Below are 25,873 nucleotides of genomic sequence, written 5' to 3' on the forward strand. Positions count from 1 at the left end.
TTCTTTCCTAAACAAACACTATTTGAAATAAAGGAAAAGAGGGTGGAGTAAATTGAAAGGTATCAAAAAACTCTTCAGAAATGTGAGCACTATCACAAGTAAGTCATTCCATTATTTGTGAAATGAAGAGACAGAAGAAATTGCTCCAGCAGTTTATAGCGAGAGAAGAGATACCTACAAGTACTTACCCTATCAGCTTGCTCCCCTAAGTTGATTTTACTTTAGCAATTTAATTTGTATTTCATATTGTCTCATTCAAAAATGTTCTAGATAAGGATACTTCAATAATCAGATTGTGTAACTTCCCTTGGAGAATAATCACAACAAGACAGATTTTGGGAAAAAAGATCACACAAAAAGGGTCAGGATTAAGAAAGCATTCGGCACAGAATTATGACTTATGTAATGATGAAAATACTGACAGTTTCCATTGCTACAATATGTATGCATGCATATGTGCATGTGCTTGTAAGATGACACATGTATGTATTCATGTATGTGTGTGGGGGCATGACTTGTGTGTCTGTGTCTATTTCTTCTGACATACTCTGATCTTCACAAATTCTATCTGCTAGATAAAATTGGCAAACAAAATATGGCAACTGAAAAAGACACAGTAGAAGTTTTCAGGATTTTTGGCCAAAGTCATAACTACTAATTCAGAAATTCATGAAGTCAGTTTAGATACATAAGTATTTCCTTAGAGAACTGAATACCATGCTAGAGCAATGTGATTCAAGTGTCTCGTTGAGTATTAATGTGCATCACTTCAAATCAGTATGACAGATTAAAATTTGGAGATTCTGATAATCTAAAAGTAATTTCTGAGGCTATGGTCCTGAATTAAACATTGAGACCATGGTAGGCTCACATCACTGTTATCAATTCACTTTACAACGTTTAAAAATCAGTGCAATTCTTGAGGTGTTCGTTTGTGATTGAGATGTTTTCACTGGGCATAAGACAGTTTTCTTGACCAGGGAGATTTTTGTATTTCTGGGGGTGCAGAAAGACCTAGAAGGGCTGAGTTCTTGAAGGTTAGGATGATGCAATGCCCTTCTGCTCTAAGCTTCAAAAGAGGCAATATAGGGCTGAGAGTCTACTTCAAACATTATCTCTCTCACAGTTATTCTGTTCTGCAGTGCTCGGGAAAGAATGGCTTGCCCTTGCTTCAGCTCACCTTACATGACTCACATTGTTTACTCAGAATTCCCACTCTGAGTTTTGTATTCTGTCCCTGTACAGAACAAAGTTCTCTTACTTAGTGACATATTGCTAAGATCTTCTTCCAAGCTCAAAGGTTTCTGTGGTAATCCCAAGAATACTAGTCATCTCTTAAAATTCAGACTCTTGGTGGAATCTGCTGTGCTCATTCTCTGATCACAGAAGACGCTCTCAGCTGTGGAGAGGGTTAAAGGCAGAAATTGAGCAGGATGGAAGTCTGGCCTCTGCAGGTGGAAAGCCTAATTGGGGGATCAGGTGCTCATGAAGAATGTGCACAGAGGGTGAGCAAGTCAACTGGCTTCAAGAATAGAGCCACGGGGAGACCATACCCAGGAACCCGAATAAAGACCCCTTTAAACTCGCTTCAGTAGTTTTGTTCTGCCCCAGGTGTAGCTAATGAGGTGTTGAATAATTCCGTTCTGTGCATTCCAAAATGTCCAGGCAGTTTCCATCATGTGAAATTATTTTCTTTGACATATATTGCTATTAACAACACTACAGACAGCGTTGCTTTCTATTATTCAGAATAATTGTTGTTAGACTTTTTTTTTTTTTGAAACTCAGTGGATTACATTGTGGTGACATGCAAGCAGACACGTAAAGATTTTCGATTTTTTGAGAATTCAATAACATTTTTGTCTTTGAACGTTTTTATGAGGAAAAGATTTGATGAGAGAGAACAAGGAAAGAAGAGAGAAGTGAGAACAAGTTCAAAGAGCTTGCTTCTATGACATTTTTCCATTTGTAAAAATGGTTTTGTGTCTAGTTCTCTTAAAATAGCACTGTTAGCCCGTGGAAATTTGGTTTCATTTGATTCTAGTTAGAAAGGAAAGTTGGACAGAGAGGTATTAATGAAATAATTGGTAACTTTTTACTTCGGCCTCTGTTATGGCATTTATTCTGCTTTCTTCTTCTTCTTCTTCTTCTTCTTCTTCTTCTTCTTCTTCTTCTTCTTCTTCTTCTTCTTCTTCTTCTTCTTCTTCTTCTTCTTCTTCTTCTTTCTTTTGGTTTTTCAAGAGAAGATTTCTCTGGAGCTTTGATGCCTGTCCTGGAACTAGCTCTTGTAGACCAGACTGGCCTCAGACTCACAGAGATCCACATGCCTCTGCTTCCTGAGTGATGGGATTAAAGGCATGTGCCACCACCGCCTGGCAATACCCTATATTTTCCTTTTCTCTGACCCAATCACTACGAAATAAAATAAGACACAAAATAGAAATAGGAAGGGAGAAATATCTGAAGAAATGACTTTTTCTGTAAGTTACATCTGAACATTTCTCTGCTATTAGTTGAACATCAGTCTAATCTTCAACATGACCACAAAGGCAATTGCATTGTACTTAGTCATTGTACTGTGGCATCACTCAGGAAAATCCTGTACCATTGACACTCTCAGATTTGGTTTCCAAAATGACATTTTTAAACTACATTTTACTATATGTTTCTCTCTTTCTTACTGATTTTCTTTTTTATCATCCTATACCCTCAGGTTGAAAGAAACCCCTAGCTCTGGGCAATTTATGTAATTCTGCATTATTTCACAGTTTTAAACGAAGTCATTTTCATATTCAGAAATAGACAAGTACTCTACTGAAACCCTCTCACTGGGTTTCTCATGGTGGCTGTCATTTGAATAACTCCTGCTACTAGTGTAATTAAGTATCTTTGGCTGGTTGGCTCTGCCTTTGTAAAATGTATGCTTAATTATTTTGACTATTTTCCTGTTGGTTGGTCTCTCCCTATTAATATGTGGGAGAATATTTTATGTTTACACACAAATCCTTTGTATTTAGTTCAAATAATACCGCAAGTAAGCCTTGTCCATTATGTCTTCCCTTTTTGGTCTCTTAATTGTATATTTTGGTCAAAACCTTCTTTATTAGTGTAAGTCCATTATAATAATCTGGTGGTATGAGGGGTCCTTGGGGTAGACTAGCACATGTTGTTTCTGTTTATGATGAATTTCCTCCTAGTGTTTGTATAAATTTTCTTCATAAGATTTTACCTGTACGCTTGTGCCTGATTCCTTTTTTTGTTAAAAAGAATGGGTAGTTATCATTCAAAATGAGGGGTTACAATATCGTGTTTATAAAGATACAAATCATTGTGTTCTATTCATACTTATTCTCATTAACCTCCCTTGTCCCCCTTTCCTCTCCTTCTTCTAACCCCACTTCTACTTCTCAATATTTTTACTAAAACTTTAATGTCAATATAGATATGTACATATTGTGTATAAATATGTTAAAATTTAGATTGAAAGTACGAGAGAAGGGACTGGAGGTATGCCTCAGCTGTTACAACTCTGCTTTTTGAGTACCCCTATTGATTGAGATTGGTTTTTTAATTCTCTTTCTTGGTTGAGTCTATGTGGGTTTGGTATCAGGGTAACTGTAGTTTCATAAAAAGTTTGGCAATGACCCTTCTGTTTCTATCGTGTGGAACACATTGAGGAGTATAGGTGTTAACTCTTCTTGGAAGTACTGGTAGAATTCTGCACTAAAGCCATCCGACCCTGGGCATTTTTTGGTTGGGAAGTTTTTGATGACAGCTTCTATTTCCTCCTGACTTATAGGTCTGTTTAAATTGCTCAACTGATCTCTTTCCCTCCCATGGTGGTTTTTATTCTGGGTCACCAAATTTTCTTACTTAGTGTTTCATACTTTGACCATTTCTGTCAAACTGAATACCAAAACTAGAACAGACATTGTCCTAGAACTACCTCAAAAGGCACAATTTTTCACAAGTTGGTGTTTGTAATTTCGATTTTTAATTAATAAAATCCATCATGTTGATTCATATTCTGCTCTGTTTGTGCCCATCCTATGCTCTCTTTCCCTATTTCCAGTGCTCTCTGTACTGGAAAGATGCAACTAAAAGATGAAACCAAAGTGGCACAAGAGGTGGCAGGGTAATGAAGGGGATGAAATCACATTTCCACGGAGAAGCTTTGAATTCAGTTATCTTCTGATGAATGTAACTATGCTATTGGCAGCCACAGTAGGGTCAGTATTCCCCTTGATTTTGCTAAAGTACATGTTGGAGGAGAAAGCTGCTTGTTACTTCCCGCTGCCCAGAACCGAAATAATCACATAGAAACTGAATTATTTAAATCACTGTATGGCCCATTAGCTCTAGTTTCTTATTGGCTAACTCCTACATATTAATTTAACCCATCTCTATTAATCTGTGCATCACCACGAGGTTGTGGCCTATCAGAAAAGTTTTAGCACATCTGTCTCTGGCGGTGGCTTCATAGCTTCTCCTCGACTCTGCCTTCTTTCTCCCAGTATTCAGCTTAGTTTTCCTCACGTAACTTTGTTCCCCTAGAGCTGTGCTATAGGCCCAAAGCAGTTCCTTTATGCTATTGGCAGCCACAGCTGCAATTACAGCATACAGAGGGAAATCCCGCATCAAGTACCTTCAACAAGGATAGCAGCACAGAACTCTTCACTACTCTGTTTTGAGTTATATTATTTATGTAGGTCTCCAAACACATAGTTTCATTTCAGAATCTCCAGTGCTCCTGTGTTTTCTCTCAATTCCCCTTTAGAATTAATTTTGTAAAACTATATAAACAGTGCATGTCTCCAACAGACAAAAGATGCCCCAAAGAAGAAATCAACATGTTAAGACAGATATTCTGACAGAAATAGGATGTTCCTACATAACTCAACTATAGTTTTTTTATGATAATCTAGGTAGAAGTAACATAAAATACGGCCATAACTTCTCCATAACTTCTTTATTTCTTTAAAGATTCCACAACAAGACTTTAGAACACTCGTAATCAGAGGACTCAAACCAGGCTTTCAGTTAGTGAGATCTCAGAAGTCAGTGAGGCTCCAGTAGGAGCCAAAGAAGCCCTGACATATCAGTTTGCTTAGCTGGACAGCTTGTTCCCTTGCTTTCTGTTCTTGGGTTTGGAATTTGAAATAAGGTAATGTTCTCAGAAGTTCCACACAGTTCTGTCTTGCCTGCCAGAACATAAGCATGATCAAGGATTTCAATGGGATGTTCATGTGATATAAAACAATGGGATACTTTCAAAAGTGAGAGCTCCATTTGAAAACTTTTCTAGTATCCATTTATACATAGAAAAATGAGTTTCATCATTATTGTAAACAGAAATTAATTTGTGATTTTGTCAGCATTTGTTTTCTTCTTACCTATTCATCCTTCATGTAAACAAACAAACAAAGAAACAAAGACCCTAAAACCTCAGGTTGGAAAAAAGCACTGAAACCATAGCTATTAGATGCTGCATGGGGTCCTGGTCTCCCTCCTAGAACAGAGAGAAGATAGTCGTAGAAGAACTAGTGAAATACAAATAGAGACGATGGTGGTGAAGAGTTCTGTGCTGCTATCCTTGTTGAAGGTTTTACTACGCTATGGGCTGTGGCACTGTTACATGAGGCTGAGCTGTATATTTTTGCAAATATGTCAGTTTGAAACCTCAAAATAAAAAAAAAATAAAATTGAACAAAAATTGTGGTTTTTTTCCTGATCTCATATTTGCTATGTATTAAACCAGTCCCCAGAGTTATCACTAATTATACTACCTGAGGCACCAAGAACTGTATCCATGACTTCCTGTTCTACATCTTCAGAGGGAGTTACTGGTCTATCTACAAAGTGAAAGAATGTGGAATATTGTTAGCTCAATGAATGAGATTTTTATTGCCTCCTGGATGTGTTAACACCTTAAATCGTATCAGAATATGACAGGATTTAAAACTGACAAAGAAAACATAAAGTATGCCTATATTCTAAGTGGCCAAGATATAACCAAACTGACATGACCCAAAAATTTCATAGTACAGTTAATGCCAGCTGACTAATAAGGCTCCAAGAAAGGAGACCATTGTTTTGTGTGCCCCCATCTTATAGGAGATTGTAATCTACAATATTGGCTTGGGTTCTAGAAGGCTCTATGATTTTTAGATATGGAATTGTAAGGATTTTGCATTTGAAGTTCATCAAAGGGAGAATAAACCTCACATAAGTGTGTCAGGTGAGTAAATGCTGACGGGCTTGGTTCTGATTGATCAGAATTTCAGTTTCTTCTGCTTCACCCTATAAAATGATGAAACTAGAAGTGTGTCAGTATATAGTTTGTGGGATACTGGATACAAAACATAAGCCTTCATACATACTAGACAAGCAGCCTACCAACTGAGCTACATCCTTGTGATTTGTGTTAATTGCCCACATAACACAATTCGAATCACCTGTGAAGGAAGTCCAACGAAGGCTTATCTATATAGCCAGGTCACTGTGCATGTCTGTGTTGGGTGATCTTGATTACATTGATGGACACTGGAAAGCCCATTGCATCATCCTTCCCTCTATTTCCTCCCTCAAACTCTTCTCATTTTCCCCATCTCTCAAATTCATGGCATCTTAATGCTGAGAGCAGGAGAAATATTCTTTCCCAGGGAAGAGACCCTAAATGGGTTATCCAGTACCAAGATATCAGCCCTAAAATAATATGCATACAAGTAACATAATAGGAACTAAGCATGTTGCATTTATGTATTTAGGTGTATGTGTTTGTGTCTGTGTGTGTTTCTACTTTCGATAATCATCATGAAAAGGATTGGTAAAACTTTCTTTTTACTTGTTAATCTTTTCAAAATTATTTTGTAATTTATATCAAAACACTAATATTTAAATGTTCATTGACAATAATTAACAATGATTTATTGTTTAGCTAACTCTGAAAAGATTTATAAAACAAGTGTTTTACATATGGCTTTTTGTAATTCTAATCTCATTTTACTGTTGTACCATGGATTAAAATCTGTCTATTGGGTTTTGTGAATATGCTCTATCACTATGCTTTATTCTCATCCCATAGCTACACTCCTAAGATTCCTGGTTCCTCACTTTGTCTTGGAGACAGATAAACAACCATGAGAGTGTCATTTTGAACAGTGAGTGTAACACCTTTATGTACATTATAATATATTATCTCAGAACATCTCAATTACTTTTCAAATTGTATGTCCTTTGGTGGGAAGAAAAAATATCATTACTTCTACCTCTCTTAAGTTCATGATTAAGGTCTGTATATATGGAAAGTTGAGTGAGTAATAATCACTATCACATAGCATTTTTAAATTTAAGTTTAAGTTTTATGGTACATGTTTATCTTTATAGGTATATGAAGACCAAAAGAGGACTCACCTATTTTAAAATAGAAAAATCATTTGTACATAGTCCTGAGAAAATATAAAGAAATGATAAGTGGGAATTTAGAGAATATATTTGAGGGTAACTTGTAAGCTGTTATTTTTTTATATAGATTCTTCTGTGTTCCTTCACTTCCACAGACAACAATGTGCCTTTCCTCTGAATACAGGGACAGGTGGCACTCTCACAAAATCTTATGTATCTGGGGAAGCTGGATAGTGTTCCTAGGCTCTTATGAGTTATTTCATGGCAAAGGGGTATGGAAAGAGACAAAAAAGCCACCTATCTTTCCTATTTTCTTCAATTCCTTGAGCATAAAGAGTTCTGTTTTGCGCACCATGTCTTGAAGTCCACTGGTGTGGGAAGTCCTTCTATACATGTGTAACTTTTATTGGTTAATGAGTAAAGAATCTGCCTTGGCCTGGTATAGGGTAGTGTAGGTAGAGCTAGGTGGAGAAAATTAAACTGAATGTTGGGAGAGAAAAGGTGGAGTCAAGGAGATGCCAGGGAGCTGCCAGAGAAGAAAGACGCAAGCAGCCAACCGGAACCTTTCTGGTAGGCCATAAGCCCCATGGTAAAAAAGCAAATAAATAATAGAAATGGGTTAATTTAATATGTAAGAGTTTGCTAGAAATATGCTAGAGTCATGGCCAAGCACTGTTTTAAATAATATTGTTTCTGTGTGATTATTTCGGGTCTGAGCTACTGGGTAGTCGGGAAATGAACTAGCAGCCTCATAAGACAGTCCACCACCTTACTATTCCAGCCCTAGGATCTACTCCCTCCCAACTTCTTGTTATAGCTTAACTTGTTCATTCTTAGCATTTGAATTTAGCCAGTCTTGTTTTCAAAGATGGAAAATTGTCAACTCTGACATGACTAATTTTTTCTGTGCTTGAAATACTTGAAGAAATGCTTGCAAAGCTTAAAAATAAAGTCTATTTTCATTACTTACTCTCCTGTAGGGCACATGGGAAGCTAAGAAGGCACCGAGCAAAAATCAGACTGGTGGACCCTGAGTTGTTTACACCAAGACCCACCCGATCGGACACCAGAACCAGGCAAGATGTCAGAGAGTGAACAGCTTGTGAACAATAGAGTAAATGTAGGGTTCCTGAGTGTAAGATAGAGTGACCTTTAAAATGATTGGCTGGCTCCTTTTCCATCCCCCATGGCCTTGTGTTTTTTTGCTTTAAAAGATGTTTACTGTGGAAAAATAAACGAGTTCCTGCTTGATTTGTCTCCCTGATGCATCTCACTGTCTCCGGAATAGAGGGAGGCTGGAGAACAGGCAAGCGGTGCACTTACCTTTCCTCAGACCCAGTTTATCTTCATCCGGGTGAGCTAGGACCCAGCATCTGGTACCCAATGTGGGTCCCAAAGAATGACATTTCAGTTTAGGCTAATCAGTCTCTCAGGGTAAGTGAAACCCTTAGTATGGGTAATTCTATTTCACCTAAAGAAGAGCTGGCCTTGAAGGCCTTGCAGCTCATTCTTAAGTCCAGAGGTATTGAATTATCCGATAGTAATGCTGTCAAGACTAGGAACACTATTGTTACCCTGGCCCCGTGGGTCCCCAGCTCCAACCTTTTCTCGTGTACTACGAGGGCCCAGGTGGAGAAGTTAGCCATAGAAAGGGAAAAACATTTTGGTATTGCGCCACCCTTGGGGTTCTATCCCACTATCACAGCCTTAAGAATGTCCTTCCACCTGGATACAATACTTCCCTGCCTCAGGAGACTGCAGAGGAAAGGAGGACAGTGCAGGGCCCGAGAGAGATAAGAGAAAACACAAAAGACAAAGAGGAAAAGTAATGTGCTAAATTCGGCTGGGAGAGCATTAACCAAACTGAAGTGCTTGCTGTGGAGGTTAAGACAGAAGCAAAAGTCACTCCTCCCAGTTCTTGCTCCCCAAAGGATCCTGGGCCCCTGCCTTCTGCGCCTGGGATTGGGGAGGGAGTATCAACCTATGCAGTCTTGTGGAGGAACCTGCGTGACCTAGACTCCTATGACTTCTACCAAGGAATCAGAGGAGGGGGGTGTGGGGAGAAGGGCGAACTATACAGAGGCTTATCTCGTTAAGGGAGAATCACGAGGGCACTCAAATGTTGGACCACACGACTTCCCACCCCCCCTTCAATTTATCCTGTTAACCTGGCGCCAAGAGCTGGTAGTCCCCTAAAGTTGTACCCATGAGAGGCTAAAGATCTCAAAGAACGGTAACTGAGGATGGCCCAAACTCTCCTTGGGCCCTGACCCTTCTGCAGGACATTGCAGAACGTGGCTGGACGTGGCTAAGGTCGTCCCCACCAGCTCTCAGTTCATCAAATGGTGTGCCTTCTCTAAAGAGGAATGCAGGGTACGGGTGGAAGCTAACTGGCAAGCCCAGTCCATGATACCAATCACTTATGCTTGTCTTGTGAGGACAGGGGAGGGACATTACACTGGGGTGCAGCAAGCAATGAAACCTGGCCCATATCGTGATCAAGTGAGACATGACTGACTTAATGCATGGTACAAACTGAATGAAGGACCCACCCATTCCCCCATAGCTGGAGTGAGGCAGAAACCTGGTGAATCTTTGCCAGACTTCATAGACTGGGTCGAGCAGAGTGTCCACTGTAAATTGCGGGCAGGAGAACTCTGGAACCAATTTGTGAAGTTGTTAGTTTGGGAAGGTATGAACACAGACCACCGCACAGCCTGTGCAAGACTGAGGGAAGGCTCCCTGAGCAGATGGGTAGTGACCTTGCAGGATATGGGTACACAGCAGCATCAATCTCAATCACTGGGCTCTACAAGCCCAGACATCAGCAATGACTGCGGCTATTACCCAGGCATTAGTGGGCCAAGGTCAAGCAACTTCAAAGCCTTTGGGGAGAGGAGCCTGTTTCAAATGTGGGCAGAAGGGACATTTTAAGAGAGAATGCCTACAATGCTCTCCCCACAGTCAGGCGGGGGGATCTAAGCCACCCCCACCCCCTGCCCCAGACACAGAAATGGGTATCATTGGAAAAAGGACTGTCAGTCCAAATTTGATCTAATTACGCTAGAGGAGGGGCGTCCTCCAGCCCCATCAACTCAAGAAGGAACCTCCTCCAAAGGGAGGACAAGAGTGCCCCGTACCAGGATGACCCATGCTAACTGGACTGTCTCCCTGATGGAGAGCCTATGTCCTGAAATGAGAGACTTTATAGCTTAAAAAAGGTTTCACCATCTAATTGACACAGGGATAGATAGAACAGTGCTCCAAGAGGAGGAAGTACCTCCCGATTGGGAGCTTGCAGCTGGACCCCCATTATAAAAAGTGGGAGGCAATTTTTGATCAAAGGAAATTGTTGCCCTTATGAGGTGGACTAGCTGAGATAGGGAGCAAGGAAATATACGTCCCCTGGTGGCCAAAAACCTCGCAGCCAACCTCTTGGGACAGGACACACTAAGACAACTGGACGCTGTGGTCACCACGGACCACAGGGCCTTTTGTGAGGACATTTCAGATGAGAAAGAAGCACAAAGGCAGGAATGAGACTTAAAAGGGATCAAAGAGAAGGGATTTTTCAACAACCGAGATGAACCCAAAAGCCCACTCAGGTGTACCTCCAATCCTAGGGGCTACTGTCCCCTGGGTACCCCCAACATGAGGAAGCTGGGAAGCCCGATTTGGGTGGAGCAGTGGCCATTCAACCCAAACTTATGGCACTCCACCTTCTGGTGGAAGAACAGATAACTCTTAGACATATACACCCTTCCGTGAGCCCCTGGAACACGCTGGTGTTTGTTATTCAAAAGGAGTCCGGAGCCTGGCATATACTTTAGGATTTATGCAAAGTAAATGAGAGAATGGAGTTAGTTGGCACCCCATTAAGGAGCATGCCCTGGATCCCCACTATACCCTAAGAGTATCCCCTAGTTGTGATTGATATTAAAAACTGTTTTTGTTTTTGTTGTTGTTGTTGTTGTTGTTGTTGTTCTTTCCAGTGACATCTGGATGACTGTGAAAAATTTCCCTTCTCCATTCCTTCCCTTAATTTTTCCCAACCTGATCAGAGATTCTAATGAACAAAACTGCCTCAAGGAATGGTCAATAGCCTAGCCTTCCGCCAACAATACCTGGCTATGCTCTTGGGGGACTGTACTTAGCTCTGATACCTCTCTTGCCTATCTTGGGGAACTGAGACCCTACCCATCTGGAAGGTCTTTTAACTGAGGTTCTCACAATACTTAGAAAAGGAGGATTTTCTGTAGCCCCCAATAAGTTCCAAAAAGTACCCCCCTTTAAGATACTGGGGTTTCATCTTACCTTGACTCAAGCCAGTCCCCTTAAGCCCATGCTGGATATCCCAGCATCCATGAATTTGACTCAACTTCAGAGCCTCCTGGAAGAAATTAATTGGTCACTACCATGGGCTCCTGTTCCTAAAGACAGCCTTGTGTTTCTATTTTCCCTGTTTAAGGATAAGAGGCCACAAGACACTGTCACAATTACAGATGATCATTGGGCAATATTCCTACAATTCCAAGAAGCCCTAGATAAAGTCACCCTAATGAGACAGTCCACTTCTAAACCTCCTTGACTCAACACCTCGCTACATCTGACTGATTCCAGATAGAGAGAGGCTGGGGAATGGGTGAGCAGCACACTTAGCTTTCCTCGGACCTAGCTCATCCTCATGGGGTGGACTAGGACCCAACACTCTTCATCACAAATGATAGGAAAATTAGAGGGTGTGACCTTTCTATTAACACACTGTAATAGCAGCAGGATTACAAAGGGTGGATGGAGAATGTGAGACAGAACTGCAATTTTTCTTCCTAGAAATAAAATCAAGTGTGTTTATTTTAGATCAATTAAAAGACAAGTTTCTGTAAGAAAAAAATCATAGCCTGTTTAAACTTTCATAACCTAATAAATAAAATCCATCACTACTTTTCCTTTCACAAAAGCATTAGCATCTCTCCTCAGCTATGGGTAGGAACATCAAATGTCAGACTCCGTATCTGAGAGTCTGCTCTTGTTTCATCTTCCGGACTTTCTCTCACTATTCTCAGTACATTTCCCATTGGAGTTTGTATCTTCTAAGGCTTTGCCACAACACACGCGTTAACTTGGGTCTGAAAATGTTGGGGTTTTTAATGAAAGTCTCTCTCTTCGAAGGACAGTTCTGAATGGGTTGAGAGGGCCCAGTGAGAGGATGCATTTTTGATGTGTTGAAAGATATCCACTGCAGGAGAAAGGTGCTTTTGAAAAAATGCAAATGATCTCATGCTGATATGTATTGTCATGAATGTACCTTTGCATCTTTTAAAGCAATTTCAGCATGGAAAGAGTGATCTCAAAGGTAATAGAAAGACAATAAGTCACACACAAAAATGTTCGTATGATTCCTGGCCTGGGAAATATGAAAATCATGTTCTACAAACAGAGTACTCATTTCTTGAAATTAAAAACAAAAAGACATGTATTTCAATTGATTCATACTATCTTTAGGAAAAAATGGGACAAACTCAAAACATATTCTGTCACTTCTCACTCAGATGAACATGACTGATAGAACAGCAGCCTCTTATCATTTGCAGTTAGACTCTGACCACTTCTTAGCAACTAACAATATTCTTTCTCTCATTCCCTCTCTCTCGACTTCTCTCTCTGTCATATACATGTATATATGTGTCTGTGTGCATTACATATTATTTTATCTTATATATAAAGAAAATATATAAATATTCTTTTATATGAACATTATAGTAAAAATCAGCTATATTCTGTGATTCTGGCTGAGCTCTGTCATTGTAGTGTAGTCATTCTTGTTGCCAGGACTGTACAGGTTGCTCTGATTTTAATTTGATCTTTCCTAGTGATGGCACACATTTTAATGTGTTTTAGTGATAGTCATTACCATGATGTTAATGGTGGAATGACTACGCAGGTGCTTTCCCATTTTATGTGTATTTCTACTCTAAAGTTGAAAATTAAAATAGATCAATGCATATTTTTAAGTGAATCATTTAACATTTACAGAATTTGTAAATAATTTTCCTGATTTGCAGCTTGTAATATCGAATGATATCTTTTTATACAAAATGAATTTTATTAATTTTTTCATGTTTGGCTTTAGCTCTTGAAACTGTACTCAAAAATCATGCAAATTTTAAGTTCCTTGATAATTTTGGCTTCATATTTTCCAACATTACAAGGCTTAAATTATTTATTTAGGTCTGAGATTCATTTTGAATTAGCTGTTATTTATGATAGAAGAGCCTCAAGTAATCAAGCATGTATATTCTCAATAATCAAAATTCTTTTAAAACATTGTTATATTTTGGAGTTTTCAAAGTTTCAACCAATTTTAATACACACTTCGTTTTTAGCCTCGCATCTCATTATTTTCCTTTACAACATCAGTTTTAACGTCAGCACCACTATGTCCTGAATCATGCCTTTAGAGTAAGTATGCTGACAAGGATGCATATTTCACTCCCTTCTTCTGCGGGTGTGTGTGTGTGTGTGTTTGTATGTGTGCAACTGTGCTTGTGTGTTTGTGTGTGTGTGCACTTTGGGAAAGGATCTAAATATCCATATGGCCTCAACTTTGGAATCTTTGGTATCTTCCTGTTTCAGTCACCCAAGTGCTGGAAAGCTTGACTAGGCCATCATGTGCAGCTCAAAATATTTTTGCATAGTCTGTGTTCCTTGTTTTTACAAGTTAACTTTAATACCAGATTTTAATTTCTACCATAAAATCTTTGATCACCTTGTAATAAAAATAATTGACTAATTTGAGAATAACCATTCTTATAATGTTGTGCCTTCCATTCCAAGGAAACTGCACAGTTTTTGTTTTATTCCTTTAGGTAAGACTTATACTTTGCAATGTTCAAGTATTTCACTGACGTTAAAATTACTTCCACACCTCTTTACCAGGCTCAAACTTCAATGAATTTGTTTATATTTGTTTGAAGCAGTAAATTTGATATTTTATTGATTTTCTTTTTTTTCTTTGACTTTTGAATTTTTTTTTTTTAACTTTTAGGATTTCCCAGACCTCTTATCTCTGATTTTTATGTTTTATGGAATGCTTTGTACTTATGTGGTTGCAATCCTCTGACCTTTTCTAAGATTTGATTAGGGGCAGAGTCTGGTCACAAATGTCAAGAGTATTCTAGGAGCTCCTGACAACTGGCCATGCTTAGTCATGGAGTGGACATTAGAGAAAAGAATCCTATCTTGACTAGGACTAGATATCTTTAAAAGTTGAATTGAAATGCTCTAAGTATTTTTAAAAATTTATTTCCATTGTTAAATTCTATTAATTTTGTTTAAGTATGCTCAGGTTTGGTTGATATAGAACATTTACAATTTTATATATTTCTAGTATATCCCTTTGTGTTTCATTATTACACTTACAGTTAGCAGAATTTTCTCTCTCCATTTTGTTTTGCTTTTCTGGTGCTGGGCCTGATCTATGCTTAGCAAAGTTTCTAGCACTGTATAACATATCTATACTTCTCTATATTATATGACACAGAGCTCACTATATCCTATAGTAACTCAGACACTGGCACTGTCCTGTAGTTATTATTTACATAGTACAACTTTGTCAATCTTTCATAGACAATTGATTTTTATTCTTTTAATTTATACTATTTCTCTTGTAATGACATATTTAGACACACAATGTAACAGAATATATCAAAATAGAGTAAGTATGAATATATACTAAAAGGGGATTTATTAGCATGCTTAAAGGTCCAGCTAGTTCAAAAATGGCTGTCTTTTCAACATAAAGGCAAAAAATCTAGCAATTTTTTAAATCTATGAACATGCAATGGAGGCTTGATCAATTCAAAAAAGAGAAACCAGGATTCTCTCACATTGGTAATTAAATGTTCTGTCAGATGTGACCTCACCTCTGCTTATAAAATTTCTGGCCTAGAAGTCAAGTATACTCAAATAACTTCAAAAATGGGAAAGGAGAAAATCAAATTAACAATGTCCAAAATGAATTTGTTTTTGCTCTTAACACTATCTAGTTATTTGAAGTATCCTAGGCTCTTGACATATGACTCCCTGAGTCGTGAATTCTTATATATGTTGTCATCCGTGCATATATTGACTCCATCTATGTAAGTTTCTAGTGTTTTCTTCTAAAATCTAACCAGATTCTCTTCCTTGTGCACATAAACTCCTTCAGCTGCTCCCCACAAAGGAAAAGGATGTGGTTATGACCCCGAATTCAGTAGCAGCCTTTGAGCAAAACTAAGAGGCAACTAGAACATAGAGTTTTTTGATTGCATGAGGACTGGAGAATGTGTCTATTGATATTAGACATTACAGTCCTCATCACTCAGAAGCCTTAATTCTACCTAAACTCATCACAGCTTCAAATAGCAGTAGAGTGTTAGTGAGCTTCCAAACACTCCGATATAAGTGATGGTGATGTGGGCCCAAAAAGAACTCTCAAAGAAAATGAGAACATATAAAGAATTTATAGACAAGTCACAATACCATTAATTAAACAGATTGTCTTCCATCTCCACGTTCCTTCTCTTTATCTTCTACAAGAAAAATCGCCTTTCGTATTTGTAAGAACAGTCAAGTGTGGTCCTTCTGCTACACAAATCCTCTCTGCTCAGTATTCTTTTCATCTCAGTCAAAGAATGCTGTGTTAGACCTGGTCATGGATATTAGAGTCACTAGGAAGCTCTACCTTCTGCTTGTGCTTTATCTTTGAGTGCTCACTGTTTAATCGGTGTTTTTAGAGACTCCTGAGTTTTAATCAGCTTCTAGTATATTAACTCATACTTTTCTATCTGTTTAAAACTTTGGTTTAAATAAAGGTCAATGGCTATAACTTGATACAATCAAAAGAAGAATTCATGGAGAAGATACATGGAAATTTCTCCAGTTCTACTTCTTACTTTTAAATTCAGAATTAAGAAAATAACTTAGAAAATGCACACCCTTTGTATTCATTACCTGGAGTGGGTCAGCTATTACACGTTTCTTATTTTTTTTTTTCATTTGAAATTGAAGATCTTATTGTCTTTGATATTTTCATATGCAAGTTTTAGGCTTTCAATTTGGAAATTTCTTAAATGAAAATTTAAATAATTCATTGAAGTTATTCATATTTCCTATCATGTGATAAATGAATATGTGTTTGTATAAAACAAAAAGAATTTTAAATTCTCCAAGACAGTTACTATAAGAAGCAATAACAAAAGAGGCCCTGCTCCTGTACTGAGGAGATCCATCCGGAGTGGTGTGTATGTGGCCGCCCGACCAGGCGGTCCCAGGTACAGAGTACAGGCCCCCTCTAATTCCCTAAACATTTCTGGCCATCCAACGGGGCATCTCCCTGGCTACTGGCTTTCTCTATTTATCCCATTCCATCTTGCCCCTAAGCACTCCTTTTCAAATGTGGTGTCCTTAGCTCCACCACCATAGCCTGCTTCAGGTTGGAGGAGATCTGAGAGCCAGCTCTAGTGCTGAGGGGACCTAAGAGAGGGCAGACCAAGAAAAACCCCCAAGTACACAGTCAGCCACAGCAAAGATTGTACCAAGACACCAAGACTCTCCTGGCCACATTTGAAGGAAGAGATGGGCAGGCGCCAATGCAAGAATTCCTCCAACAATCTGAAAAGCAACATGATAACACCAGAATCCAGCAAATATGTAACAGGAAGACTTGAACACAATAACCCAGAAGAAGTAGAAGAAATTGACTCTAAGCATAACATTATAAAAATGATAGAGACCCTTAAACAGGATGTGAAAACCTCCCTTAAAGAAATGGAAGAGAAGACAAAAAAAAAGTTAGAAGAAATTAATAAATACCTCAAAGCTACCTAAGAAAGCAAAAAAAAAAAAAAAAAAAAAAGCAATCAAAAGAGGTAAAGGAAACACTTCAAGATTGAAGACCAAAATAGAGGTAATAAAGAAAACACAAACGGAGGGATGGCTGGATATGGAAAATCTGGGTAAACAAGCAGGAACTACAGAGATAAGTATAACTGGCAGAATATAAGAGATAGAAGAATGAATCTTAGGTGCTGAAGATAATATAGAGGAAATAAACTCATTGATCAAAGAAATAGCAAATCCAACAAATTCTTAACACAAAACATCCAGGAAATGTGGGACACCATGAAAAGACCAAACCTAAGAAAAATAGAAGTAGAAGAAGGAGAATTCCAGCTCAAAGGCCAAGAAAATATATTCAACAAATTACAGAAGAAAACTTTCCCAGCCTAAAGAAGAATGTTCAAAAAGTTTACAGAACACCAAATAGACTGGATCAAAAAAAAAAAAATCCCGCCGGGCGGTGGTGGCACACGCCTTTAATCCCAGCACTTGGGAGGCAGAGGCAGGCGGATCTCTGTGAGTTCGAGACCAGCCTGGTCTACAAGAGCTAGTTCCAGGACAGGCTCCAAAACCACAGAGAAACCCTGTCTCGAAAAAAAAAAAATCCCCTTGACATATAATAATCAAAACACAAAACATACAGAATAAAGAAAGAATATTAAGAGCTACAAAGGAAAAAGGTCAAGTAATGTATCAGAATTACACCTGACTTGTCAATGGAAACCATTAAAGCCAGAAGGTCTTGGATAGATGTGCTGCAGACACTAAGAGACCATTGATGAAAGCCCAGACTACTATACCCAGCAAAGCTTTCTTCCACCATTGATAGAGGAAATAAGATATTCCAGGACCAAAAAACAAACAAACAAACAAAAAAAACCAAAAACAGATTTAAACACTACGTAGTCACAAAACCAGTCTTACATAAAGTACTGGGAGGAAAAACACCCACAATAACACAGACAACCCTCCACCAGCACAACTCAAAGAAGTGAAACACACAAAAACTACCACCACAAAAAAAAAAAAAAAACTGGAGTTAACAACCACTGCTCATTAATATCACTTAATAACAATGGACTCAATTCACCTATAAAAAAGCACAGATTAAGAGACTGGATGCAAAAAAAGGATCCAACATTCTGTTATATGCAAGAAACATACCCCAATCTCAAAGACAGACACTACTTCAGAGTAAAGGGCTGGGGAAAGGTTTTCCAAGCAAACAGATCTAAGAAACAAGCAGGTGTGGCTATACTAATATCTAACAAAATTTATTTCAAACTAAAATCAATCAGAGGAGATGGAGGACAGTTTATACTCATAACAGGCAAACCGAATCCAAGAGCACATCAAAAAAAATTATCCATTATGATCAAGTAGGCTTCATCCCAGAGATGCAGGGCTGGTTCAACATATGAAAATCTATCAATGTAATCCATCATATAAATAAACTGAAAGAAAAAAATACGATTATTGCATTAGATGCTGAAAAAGCATTTGAAAATTCAATACCCCTTTATGATATAGGTCTTGGAGAGATTATGAATACAAAGATCATACCTAAATATAATAAAAGCAATATACAGCAACATCAAATTAAATGGAGAGAAACTCAAAGCCATTCCACAAAAATCAGGAACAAAATAAGGCTGTCCACTCTCTCCATATATTTTCAATATAGTGCTTGAAGTTCTAGCAATGGCAATAAGACAACATAAGGAGATCAAGGGGATTTGATTTGGAAAGGAAGAAGTTAAACTTTGGTTATTTTCAGATGATATGATAGTGTACATAAGTGACCCCAAAAACTCTACCAAAGAACTCCTACAGCTGATAAATACCTTTGGTGATATGGCAGGATACAAGATCAACTCAAAAATGTACTCACTCATATTTGGTTTCTAGCCATAAATAAAGGACATTGAGCCTAGAATTCGTGATCCTAGAGAAGCTAAATAAGAAGGTGAACCCAAAGAAAAACATATAGGCATCCTCCTGAACAATAACCTTCATCAGGCGATGAAAGGAGACAGATACAAAGACCCACATTGGAGCACCGGACTGAAATCTCAAGGTCCAAATCAGGAGCAGAAGGAGAGAGAGCACGAGCAAGGAACTCAGGACCGCGAGGGGGTCCCACACACTGAGACAAGGGGGATGTTCTATCGGGAACTCACCAAGGCCAGCTGGCCTGGGTCTGAAAAAGCATGGGATAAAACCAGACTCGCTGAACATAGCAGACAATGAGGACTACTGAGAACTCAAGAACAATGGCAATGGGTTTTTGATCCTACTGCACGTACTGGCTTTGTGGGAGCCTAGGCAGTTGGATACTCCTCTTAATAGACCCAGATGGAGGTGGATGGTCTTTGGACTTCCCACAGGGCAGGGAACCCTGATTGCTCTTAGGGCAGACGAGGGAGGGGGACTTGATTGGGGGAGGGGGAGGGAAATGGGAGGTAGAAATCTTTAATAAATAAATAAATAAATAAAAAGGAAAAAAATATTAGTAGCCCTCCTATACACAAAGGATAAAGAAGCAGAAAGGGAAATCAGAGAAACATCACCTTTCACAATTGCCACAAATAGCATAAAGTATCTTGGGAAAACACTAACCAAGAAAGTGAAAGAGCTATTTGACAAGAACTTTAAAGCTATGAAGAAAGAAATTGAAGAAGATACCAGAAATTGGAAGGATCTCCCATGCTCTTGCATTGGTAGGATCAACATAGTAAAAATGGCAATTCTACCAAAGGCAATCCCCATCAAAATCCCAACAAAATTCTTCACAGACCTTGGGAGAACAGTAATCAACTTTATATAGAAAAACCAAAAAAGCCAGGATAGCTAAAACAATCCTATAAAATAAAGGAACTTTTGGAGGCATTACCATCCCTGACTTCAAACTCTATTACAGAGCTACAGTAATGAAAACATCTTAGTATTGGCATAGAAACAGAGACGTTGACCAATGGAATTGAATCGAAGACCCAGATATTAATCCACAAACCTATGAATACCTGATTTTTGACAAACGAGCTAAAATTATACAATGGAACAAAGAAAGCATCTTTAACAAATCGTGCTGTCATAACCGGATGTCAACCTGTAGAAGAATGAAAATAGATCCATATCTATCACCATGCACAAAACTCAAGTCCAAATAGTTTAAAGACCTCAAAATAAATTTGACCACACTGAATCTGATAGAAGATAAAGTAGGAAGTAGACTGCAACACATGGGCACAGGAGACCACTTCCTACATATAACCCCAGTAGCACAGACAATAAGAGCAACAATGAATAAATAGGACCTTCTGAATCTGAGAAACTTCTGTAAAACAAAGGACACTGTCATTAAGACAAAAAAGCAACCTACTAAATGGGAGATCTTCACCAACCCCACATCAGACGAAGGTCTTGTCTCCAAAATATGTAAAGAACTCAAGAAACTAGACATTAAAGTTCTAAATAACTTAATCAAAAAAATGGGGTACTGAACTGAACAGAGAATTCGCAACAGAAAAAGTTCAAATGGTCAAAAGATACTTAAGGTCATGTTCAACTTTCTTAGCAATCAGGGAAATGCAAATCAAAACAACTTTGAGATACCATCTTACATTGGTCACAATGGCTATAATCAATGATAACCTGTGCTGGAGAGGATGTGGAGCAAGGGGAACACTCATCCATTGCTGGTGGGAAAATGCAAACTTGTGCAACTACTCTGGAAATCAGTGTGGCGGTTTCTCAGAAAATTGGGAGTCAACCTACCTCAAGATCTAGCAATGCCACTCTTGGAAATATACCCAAGTGATGCCCAATCATACTACAAAAGCATTTGTTCAACTATGTTCATAGTAGCATTATTTGTAATAGCCAGAACCTGGAAACAACCTAGATGCTCCCTCAATGGAAGAATGGATAAAGAAAGTATGGCACATATACACATTAGAGTATTACTTAGCTGTAAAAAAAATAATGACATCTTGAATTTTGCATGCAAATGGATGGAAATAGAAAACACTATCTTGAGTGAGATAACCCAGACCCAAAAATACAAATATGGTATGTTTTCACTCATTAGTGGATTCTAGCCATAAACAAAGGACATTGAGCCTATAGTTCACAATCCTAGAGAAGCTAAAAATAATAAGGTGAACCCAAAGAAAAATGTATATAGATCCTCCTGGAAACTGGAAGCAGACAAGATCGCCAGGCATAAATTGGGAGCATGGGAGTGGGGGTAGGGTGGGGGGAAGGGGAGAGGGTGAAAGAGAAGGGAGAAAGGGAGGATTGGGTAGAGCTTGGGGGAGTGGGATGGTTGAAATGGAGGAAGTGTGGATATGGGAGCAGGGAAGAAGATATCTTAATTAAGGGAGCCATTTTAGGGTTGGTAAGAGACTTGGCTCTAGAGGGGTTCCCAGGTGTCCACGGGGATGCCCCCAGCCAGATCCTTGAGCAGTAGAGGAGAGGGTGCTTGAACTGGCCTTGTCCCATAGTCACACTGATGAATATATTAAATATCACCATAGAACCTTCAACTTGCGATGGATGGAGATAGAGAAAAAGACCCACATCAGAGCACTGGACTGAGCTCCCAAGGTCCAGTTGAAGAGAATGAAGGAGAAGATGAGCAAGGAAGTCAAGACTGCGAGGCGTTTGTCCACCCACTGAGACAGTGTGCCTGATCTAATGGGAGCTCTTCAAAGTCAGCTGGACTGGGACTGAACAATCATGTGACCAAACCAGACTCTCTGAATGTGGCTGACAATGGGGGCTGACTGAGAAGCCAATGTCAATGGCACTGGGATTTGTCTCTACTGCATGTACTGGCTTTTGGGAATTCCAGTCTGTTTGGATGCACATCTTCTTAGGCCTGGATGGGAGGGGGAGGACCTTGCACTTCCCACAGGGCTCAGTACCCTGCCCTCTTTTAAGACTGGAGGGGGAGGATGAAGGGTGAGTGTGGGAGTGGGAGGTGAGGAGGAAGTGGATATTTTGAATGGTATTATTTATAAAGCAAAAAAAAAAAAAGAAACAATAACAATGAGAGGGCCCATCTACATTTTTCTGGTACGATGTTACTCTTCTCATTAAACACTAGCTTCTGCTTCTTCCTTGCTTTATAATTTGCAGCTCAAATTTCTTTGTTTTTAATAAGCCCTTTTTTTCTCAGCATCCATAAGGGCCTTGGTCATGTTCTACTGCCTAAGGGTGGTCACCACGAGATCATCAGAGCTAGTTTTAGTTTCTAACTCAACTCATAAGGGTTGTTACTTAAAAGGAGTTTTTTCAAACATTATCTGATGGTTTTCATTTACAAAATAGCATTTAACTTCAAATAATGGCAGATCGTTTAATACAAAGACGAATGGGAAGACAGGTAGAGGAGTGTATTAGCCATAATTAATCCACAAAGAACCTCTGTGAAACTTAATTAACACTTTTGAATCCAAAATATCCTTGACTTTTTATCGTGCTCAAGCTCCCTTGCTTCTAAGCAACCATTCTTTACACTGTTCTTGTCATTATGACTGACAGGTGACAATAACTTCAGGTTAAGGGGCAAACACAATTGATTTCCTGTCACTGAGCCTGAGTAACTGACCATAGTCTGACCTGACGCACACAATTTCTTGATACTTTATAAAGTCTCATAATTGACTGGAAACTAGGAAAATAATCGATAGTGAGTGGGCCTAGAAGAAAATGTGAGTAGATGATACCTCAAGGAGAAGAATGCGAGAGTGTGTTGATAGAAATGTATTCTAAGATTCCTTCCCAAAATTAAGAAATTAAGAATGGTGTGTGTGTGTGTGTTGGTGTATTGTCTGTTTTCTTTGAGTTTTTAATAACTTTTTGAGATCAGAAAAGATGTGGCTAAGTGAAGGCAGGAATAGATGAACAGCACAGTTTGACAGGGGATGCTGATTATTTTTGGTTCAAATATGGGACAATACTCTTGAGGTGTCTTTGTAGACTTTTTTATGTTCTCACTCCACTCAAGTTGGATGAAAAGCTGACATAGTCAGGACCAAGGCACTATAGTACCAGGACAAATACCATCATTTTTTTGCAGTGATATGTGTGTATATGGATATATTTGATATAGCCTAATTAGTTTATTTATCTAATTTTCCAGAGATTGAATACTCATTCTTTTGGGGGTGCATGCCACTATGGCCCTCATAAGTATAGAATTTTTGTAGGAATAAAATTTTTGCGAGATTCTCATTCTGAATGCTTACACCCAACCCCAGGAGGAACAGAAGTTACATTGACAAATTCCTGTAGCTATTTGAAAAGAAAAGAAATATTTAGACTTTCTACAACTTTTTTTTTTCCTTTTCTAGTGCCCGAACTCTTCTTTGGTCTAAACAAATGCACAGAAACACTTTTTTTCCCCACAGAAAGCATTGCCTTGCCCTGAAGAGCAATCACCATACACATTTCTAGAAGAGCCTATGAGCCCCATATCTGTGAACTAAATCTACTTTAAAAATCATCTCCTCTATGATACTGTTTCTGATTTCAATGAACTAAAAATAAAGCCTTATTGAATATGACTCATTTGGAGCCAATGTTCTAAAGTCATGTGGATTGCATGCCATTGAGTGATCTAATGGGAATGTATAGAGCAAGCAAAACAGTTCATGTCCTCGTTGCAGACCAAGCACACAATGCTCCCTCTGCCCAAGTAAACCGTCCTAATCAAACACGTACAGAATGCATCAGACCATTAGCCACGGGCTGCTTTTTATATATCACAAACAAACCCAATTACACGGGGAGGAATATTCAAGCGCGGCATGAAAAGTTATCAGAGGGCCTGCAGAGATTCCCCTGGAGCTGCCAAGAACAGACACGGTCGCCAGTGATTTTCACTTTCTTAGATAATGTGCAAGGACCATGGTGCTGATTAGCCTTTAAATCACACTCGCCCAGGGAAAGTAAAGTCTTTAATTCCCTTAATGGGCAAAGATGTGTCCTGGCTTCCCTCCTTTTTCACCTTCAACACTTCCCTGGCTGTGGGAAGACACAGTGTTTAAACCTGTATATGCAGATGTGTGTGTCCATCTCAGCAATGAAACAGGTGCCAAGTTTCTGGTCTTAGATCTGTATTAGGATACTTTATATAATAATTAAAAAGTGTGTTGCTCAGTGCCAGTCATCACTCTTTGAGTTTGGGGAAGGAGACAGCTCTACTGACTTGCTTTTTTCTTTTTCTCTATTTTCTTCTTTTGTCTTCATCCATAACTAATTCTCAGGCACTATTTAAATTTGAATTCTCAGCTGCCTACGTGGCCAAGAACACACAAGGAGAAACGAATGGTGAGGCTAACTATGGCATATCTACTTTCATTAAAATAACTACAGCATCTTTTAAAAGTCCCTTGACTCAGTGATCTTTTTGTAACGAAGAACTCTTGGTGACCAATGCTACCAAGACACTCAGGCTGACTCCATCTTTATTGTTCCCTGTTTGAAAGCAAGGGGAAGTGAACAAATCATAAAAGTGGATGAAGAAGTAAAAATGAAGGCAAGTGACAATTTATTTACTTAACATTGACAAATTATGTATGTGAGAATTATATATCAAAATCAAAGTTATCAAAAATCTAGAGTAATAATGGCATCAAGGAATATACAATTTAATCTGCTTAACATATAATGAGCTCACATAACTTATTAACACATCTATCATGTGAGCAAATAGTCCACGGGGATTTTTTTCCAAACCATGAAAACATCATCCTCACTACCAATAAAATAGTATTTTCATTTGTCTACTTACATTGGCCATCTGCTGATATATCTCACAGAGTGACAACAGTCAAGTGACAAAAAACTAGCATAGGGATGAACTTGTGAAAAATATCCTTATCTGTAATCAGCAAATAAACCAAGTATCATTGATATGCAGTGATCATTGTTAATGGCCACATATTAATGCAATAACTATTTTTGTTCTCTCTTAGTACAGCTTGCTGGTGAATTCACAGATTCATAGATTTGTTTATTCCACTGTGACTGAAAGCAATTCTCATGAACAGGGAGACTCCCTCTGCCTTCTCTCTCATTCTCATATTTATCATATTGTGCACATATATGCACATACATATGATATATGCTTAACAGATGCATCTACTTTTCTTCCTTACTGGTGAACATGGTTCAGTTACCCGCATTTACACAAAGCATTAGTGAATACTCCGCTCAGGGAAAATAATAGAAGCAAAAGCATCTATCAAGCCAGCCCTCTGGAGTTTTCATGGTCTACTTCTTCGCTGGAAGCAAAGATGGATAAAAGTATTTACCTCTTAAATGTTTACCTAATACTGTATGAAGCAGTGACCTTAAGTGGTCTTTACAGCTCATAGACCACACACACAAAATTATGAATGAGCAATTTTTATGCTACTGAAACTAATGGCTGTGGCACACTCTCGTTCTCTTCTGGAGTATTACAAGCAATATCCTTTGAAGAAATTACTATTATTCATACTTGGCAGTGACCAGTTTTCAGAATCTTGGCTCAGGGCTTTATGCAGAGAGGGTGGCAGAAAAAAATTGAAAGAATAGA

Source organism: Chionomys nivalis, chromosome 14, assembly GCF_950005125.1.
Source record: "Chionomys nivalis chromosome 14, mChiNiv1.1, whole genome shotgun sequence".
In the NCBI taxonomy this organism is placed as follows: Eukaryota; Metazoa; Chordata; class Mammalia; order Rodentia; family Cricetidae; genus Chionomys; species Chionomys nivalis.